We start from the raw sequence: 7,698 nt of genomic DNA, 5'->3' as shown, positions 1-7,698 counted from the left end.
AATTATCGATTCTTTGATTTTTCATTATTATTTTATATAAAAATTTGAATATATATCCTGTAGAATATTTAAAGAAGAAGTTAGAAGGACAAATATTAAAATTTATAATATTTATTGAATTTTTTTATCAATTTATACAAAGATAATATATTAATATTTATTAAATATTTTATTATTTTTATCATATAAATAATTAAATTAAATAAATAATAAAATATAAAATAATATTAAATTAAATAAATAAAAAATATCTAATTTTTTATATGTAAACTTAAAGATAGAGAAAGTGTTATTTATTAAACTTATTGAGTACTTTAAGTCATAATAAAGTATTTAAACTAATTGAATTATTTTTTATCTTTTGAAAAAGTACTACTAATTTTTTTATAAAAAGTTTGGGGGCATAACCACCCCTTGTCTGAATTAAGCTCTGTCACTGGGGTCCTCGTCGTCCCTGAGTTGCCGTGGATCGTGGACCATTGGTGAGTTCCTGCATCATCACTTCTCCTGTTTTGTCTTTTCCATATTTTTCTTCTTTCTGTATTTTGAGATGATGTTAAATTGTTAATCAATTAATTTATTTTATTGTTGATCTAAATATTGTTGTAAATCATGAATAAAGAATTTGCTAAATTTGTTGCTGTAAACTTAATTTGTAACTGAAAATATTATTGAACTAATTTTTTGGTTGATGAAAATTTATCAATGAATTAAATTTATTTCTGATTATTATCACTGAACCTTAAATTTATTAATGTCTTACTGAAATAATCACCTAATTAAATTTTTTGTTACTATAAATTCAAGATATTATTGATCAAGCTCCAAATTTATCTGATAAAGATATAGTAACGGACTTTGCGAGATCACCCCTTGAAATTCATAGGATGCTTTGAAAAAAGGTAGCGGTGGATGGAAAAAAGTTGTTGCAGCTTTTGGGGAGGAAATCTTCCTTGAAAATGGAGAAGTCAATAGACCCATGCTTGGCCAGATTATTTTTACCAATCCTGACAAGTGCCAATTTCTCAATCGGTTATCAAATCTTACTCTTTTTCTTTTAGTTTACAAGAAATTTCTTAACAATTTTGCATAGATTCATTGCTCAAAACCACTTCTTTTAGTAATTTAATTTAGACCCTAGATTTTGTCAATTTTCTAAGGTTAGAGTAGGATAAAGTTGAAGACTTCATAATTTTTAACCGGTGATGCAAAGTAACTAAAAAATAATTATAATATATAAATATTATATAAAAATTTTTATTCTCCTCTTGATAAACAAGTGATATACATTTTTTTATTATTTATTTTTTTATCACTTATTACTTATTATTTTGCTACATGTTTAGAGTTATTAACGTTCTTTCCAAAATTAATTTCAGATTCTTCTAAATCAAATCCCTAACATCTCTCAATCACATTCTTATCCATTAAAATGCAATAATCTATTCTATTATATAAAAATCGGATATCTGCACTTAATGATGGAGCCGTGGCATACTCCAAAGAGTGTTTCCCAATTTACTTATTTTAACTCATTCAATATAATTTATTACCATGACTTAATTATATCAGCCAATTGATTTGATTAGATATTTAAATATTAATATAATTTATTATAATATATATTACTTAATTAATTTTACTACATTAATTATAATTTGTTATATTAGTTAATTAATTTATTCGTTTATAAAGTCCGAAATAAAAAGAATAGATTTGTTGTGTATTCTAATTGAATTCATTAAATTTAATTATACATTATATACGAATTAATAATAATTTATAAATCATTCTAATTTATAATATTCAATAAAATAATTTGTAAATCACTTTATATTATATATATTAACAAAATATTATATATATCTTAATGTGTTAATTAAATATTATATACGCACAGAAAAATAAATACAAAGATGATTTATATAATATTGATAATATTATATTAGCACGGTAATTCTTTTTTGTTTTGATATCATATAGTATAGATTAATTAGCATTATTTAACATATCTAAATATTTATTATAGAATATTACGTCTTTATTATTTCGATTCTCTTAGCACCTATAAATACCCTTCTATATTATATCATTTTACACAATTTGAATACATACAAACATTTTCTCTACTGCTCTCTCTTACCCTTTCTAATAATAATAAGTACAGTTTAATTTAGTTAGAAGTTCATTATTTTATAGTCTTCTATAAAATAATCTTTTTATCACTTTGGATATTTTAACTCTTTTTTTCTTTTTTTTTCTCTTTACATGTAATTTTATTGTGCATTAACTTTGTTTATTTAATGATGAAATATACTCATGTTAATTCTATCATATAATAGTTTGTTTTTCTCTTATGTATTTTGATTTGTATAGTTACTATTGATCTTACTGTTTTCGATCTTGTTGTTTTCATTTTCTTGAATTGTTCTTTATTTTTTATGACTTGATAATTAAAAAAAAGCAAAGAACAGAAAAAAAGATGGCCAAAAATGAAGGTTAAAAGTCTAAAGTAGCAACATCATTTCTCAGCATTATTATTATTAATATGAACTTTATTATTTCTTTTCTAACATTCTTTAATACAAGTTTCGTTTCTTTTTCTTAATTATTATTAATACTTTTATTCTTTTCTTCTCTAATTATAAATCTCCTTATAATAATTTTTTGATCGGATATTTTTTTTGTCTAATAAATTTTTTTCTCTATTTTTTGAAAAAAATAATTGATATTAGAAAAAAAAGATAAAAGTAAATTTTAAGATTCAAATTTAAATAAGATGTGCAAAAGATAACTATTGAATTTATTTGGTCGATTTAAACACTTTGTATTATCGTCATTGAAAATTTCAAATACTATTATAAAATTCTAGATATTTTTATTTTATTGTTCTTAAATTATATATTATACCGTGTATTTGAAGAGTTTCATCTTTTTAAAAATAAAGTGTGACATTATATACTTTTTTAGATACAATAAATGAATATTAAGGTTAAAGTGAGTAACAAAATTGATTATATAATAAGATACAAATTTTTAGAATTTCTAGCACAATTAACAAATTTTTATTTTCAAAATAAATGTTTACTCTATTTTTTATCTTTTATTTGATTTTTTATAATCCATTATTTTAGTATTTTTTATTTTTTGATATTAATTCAGATGTTTAGCTAGCTTCTTTTTATTATATTTTTTATTCTTTTATTCTATGTGTTTATTCTCATAAATTTTGCTAAATTAAATAAAGCACTGTATATCTTCTTTTTATTCTTCTTTTATATACACATAAAATTTATTAAATTATTTCTCTTTCATCTAATAATTTTATTTCTCTTCTATTTATATTTCTTTCCTTCAATATTTTATTGGTTCTTATTTTTCTAAATTTTATTTTAATTTATGTATTTGTTCTTACTATACCTAATTTTTGTTATTTATGTGTAATATATATTCTTATATATGTTATAGAAATATGATTTGATTCCATTAACTTGCCAAACTTTTTTGAAAAATCTAAAGCTAAAGTACAAAATATATTTATAGATATTTTACTTTAATTTTTTAACTAAAAAATATAATATTTTTTGTCATATTTGTTAGAATTCTAAGTTAAATATGAATATTAATTTTTGAAATAGAATAAATATATTTTAAATTGTTTGCATCTAAAAATAATATTCTATCAATGTTAGAATTATTTAGATGGATAAGTAATAGTGAATATAGAGTTATTTAGAATGGATAGAACTAAGTATATTTTTTATTGAAAATACGAATTTAAAAATATTATACTCAATTCTCAATGTTAACCTCTCATTGAACCATTGTATTATCAAAAGATTTTTGAAAAAATGAAATAGTTTTAGGTGTATAATTTTTGTAAAAATTTAATTAATTTAAGATATTTATTATCGTTGATTAAAAAAATAAATTGAAATGACAATTTAATATTTTTATACTCTTAAAATATTATTTATTTATTTTTTTAGCATTCTTTATCATCCAATGATCACATTAATATAATTTAATTCAATAAAATTTTTATTTTAGCTGAAAATTTTAGGATTTCTCAACCTCAAGATCATTCATGTTAACTCATTAAAAAATATAACTAAGAGCGTGGAAGCGTCTCTTTATTCGAGAGTATAATTGAGATAAGAGAGTTTGGCTCTTGTGGTTCTTTGATCTTGGTCAACTAAAATCTTCTGTATTTTTGATAGGGCTGATCTTAATTTTACTGTGGGAAAAGAGCTACGAAGGCGAGTTTGATGTGTTGGAGACCAAAATTCTAAAGTCATTATTTATATTTGAGTGTGACACTCAATAAACCCTAAAACTCAAATAAAATAGTATCTACGATTTTAATCTCATTTATCTAAATCAAAAGTAATAATGACTTATTTAATTCAACATTTATGACAATAAATGAGATCACCGTTGTATAAGTCATTTAATGTGAAATTACTTAATTTACGATTATAATTAATATATGTATTATCCATAAATATATTAAGAAATAATAATTTTCTAACAATCTTCTACATACTTGGATTATAAATATATATTTTCCTGAGATAACCTCTTATAAATTTTACGCGCAAATCTGAATGTTATTTCTCTTATTACTTTCATAATATGGTCTATCTCATATCTTAGTTATGAAATTACCAAAATTTTTATCACATTAGTATCACAACAAAATCACGATGATCCCATACTAAAATACTCAACCACATAGATCAAATTTGGATGAGAAAATCCAGAGATTACATGCAAAAATGATCTCATGCATGTCTATTTTTAACTTGAATAAAAATTATATTTTATTCGGTGACAGACTTAGATAAAATTGCAACGACAACGTCCGGGCTCATAGCGAAGGCAACTAAGTGATGAGTCTGTAAAAGAAGAAGAGAAGAATTTAACAGACTCGCAATGAGAGAGAGAAAGAGAGAGAGAGAGAGAGAGAGAGAAATTTACCTAAAGAAAAGGGACTCGACAGGAGAAATGTGGCGACGGGCTCAACAGCGACAGTAACGGGATGAGCAACGATGATGACATAAGCTGTGAACAGTGACCGACCCAAAAAAATTTAGTAATGGGGACAAAAATATAATAAAATTTAGGTATAGATATTTTTTGCTTCCCACAATACTCAACAAGTTAAGGACAAATCCGTCATGAATTTGAATTTCATTTAAAAATCTACAATTGGCTGGCAACGATTTGCTATATATACGAGACAGAATTCGAACCCTCAATACTTACTTAAGCGGATGACTAAGTTAATCACTTGACCAATCTAAATTGGTTTAGATATATTCAAAATTTAAAATTAGAACTATCTAATACATATTGATAAGAACTAGAAGTATACACAGAATCATTATTATAATATTTAAAATAATAAAAATATAATTTCATACTTATTTTACTTTTTATTGTCTCATATTTAATTGTCAAATCTACTTATTATTATTTTTATAGTATAAATAATTTTTTTAACCAAAATAATTACAGTATATTAATATATAGATAATATATTTTTTATCTTAAATAATTTTTAAAAAATCACTAATAATTTAAGTTATATTTAATTAGAAAACTAAGTTTTAATTTAATTATTAATTAATTAACTAATATAATATAATTAATTATCACTAATTTTTTAGTGTATTTATTTATTTTTCATACTAAATCAAATTTAACAATATAATTATTATTATGTGTTAAGTTTAACAAAATATTTTTTAACATAAAATACAAAAGAACTATTTATATTTTATTTTGAGACAAATATAATATAATAAGTGGTATATATGTATATAAGTATTAATTTTTTTAAAAAAAATTTGTATAAACGTGGGTTCGTCCATGGCTGTGAAGGAAGATGGGAGTTGTGAATAGGTAGGCGGCGATAGACACAGCAACAACATGATGCGAGCTATGCGATTTTTTTGTGAAGAAGCCGAAAAGAATAAAATTTTGAGTGAGGATGACTGAGTTTATTTTGCATGGCTATAGAGTATAGACTGAAGTTATGAATCATCTGTGATGTGAGGCAAATCCTAATTCCTAAAAAGTGTTTATATGTATATATTCGGGGTGGGTACACCCTAAACCCGACCATATACCCTGTTTTGAGCAAAATCTGTCCCGACTTGGGTCAAGTTATTACTCTTTCCATTCGGGTATGAACGGGTCGGGTACCCGCGTATTCGAAAACTCCTGCCAAGTCTAACAACGTATTAATACTCCATTTATTAAGAGTTTAACGCTAGCTAATGCATTGCTATATACACAAGGCGAGATTCTAACTCCTAATAGTTGTTTAAGTGGACGAGTGAGATGATCACTTAACAAATTCAAATTGATTAAGACAAATACTAATTATTTTAACATTTTAATATTAAAAATTTTGAGAGTTTTATTTTAATTATAATTTTATAAAATATTTATAATAATAATTACTATATATATTATTTAATTTTTTAATAAATTTTATGTATTATTCCGTACAGGGTATAGAATATACACTAATTTTTAGAAATTTTAAATTTAAATCAAATATGATTTAATCCAATAACATCAATTCTGATTTAAATTAGTTATCTTATCTTTAAAAAATTTAAATTAAGTTATCTTATTTTATCTTTTAGTTAGTTTGTTAAGAGTCTATTTAAATATCTTTGGTGAAACAATTTACACCACTTTTGATAAATAAATTTTTCAGTAATTTTATGCACGTTTCTATTGTGTGATTGTTGTTAAAGTTTGTTATACGAAGAAGATTGAAGAATCCAACCTAAGGTGAATCTGCATAGTAATTTTTTTCCGTTTCCGAATATAGGTTCTTTGAAGATTTAGTAGAGAATTCCTTTCAGTGGTAAGAACACGTATCTTGAGGTGTAGTAAGAAAACTCTTATCTATGTTATTATGTTTCTGTTGTATTTTTAGAATTGTGTCTCTTTATGTCAATAATTTTTCGTTTTTCTTGTCATTTTTTTATATCTTTCCTCCAATCATTTCATTGGGATTTTAATACTTCGTCTTTATTAAACTCCTTAAATTTTCAATAATCTCTTATTAAATCATTATATATTAATGTATTTTATAAGTAATTTCTTCTGTTAAAATAATAATTTTTAACTTTTTAAAATCTAAAAGTAGTTCTTATGAATTAAATCAGTAACAACAAAGCCACCAAAAAAAATCAGTAACAACAACTTTTCTTTTTCGGAGAAACAATGTTTCCTTTTAACAAAGTAAACTAAATTCAAATAATATACATTTATCACATAAGATAATTAAAAAGCTGTTTTAACCCCAAAAGATAAAATAAAAATCTGTTTTAATTAAGATATCAATTATTTTCGGTATTTAAATTTAAAGTCAATTTCGATTTCATTCAAATCTCTTCTCAAAATATATATAAGATTCTTCAAGAACTCTCATATCATTATTGCTCTCTTCCAAGTGAATTCACACTATACCATGAAGCCAGAATCGAAAAGAAACATAAATGACAAATCTTCATGCTTTGATAATTTTGGTGAAATATCAAAGGCTCTGTTAAATTCTGATGTCACCGTAAAGAATGAGAGTTCTTTCAATATTTTTGGTTCTGCAACTCTTCAAGATCCTAAAGCAATTCAATCTCTCTCAAAAGGTTAGTATTTCATTGTTTTAGAATTTAA

At 23.1% G+C, this 7,698-nt stretch overlaps 1 pseudogene; it reads left to right on the top strand.

Annotated features, from left to right (window-relative positions):
• The first annotated feature begins 612 nt into the window (after positions 1-612).
• The window catches only part of LOC107477074 (dephospho-CoA kinase-like), an 8,057-nt pseudogene continuing 971 nt past the window's right edge, over positions 613-7,698 (top strand).

This window comes from Arachis duranensis, chromosome 3 (assembly GCF_000817695.3).
Source record: "Arachis duranensis cultivar V14167 chromosome 3, aradu.V14167.gnm2.J7QH, whole genome shotgun sequence".
Taxonomy (NCBI): domain Eukaryota; kingdom Viridiplantae; phylum Streptophyta; class Magnoliopsida; order Fabales; family Fabaceae; genus Arachis; species Arachis duranensis.
This window is presented reverse-complemented; position numbering and strand designations above follow the sequence as displayed.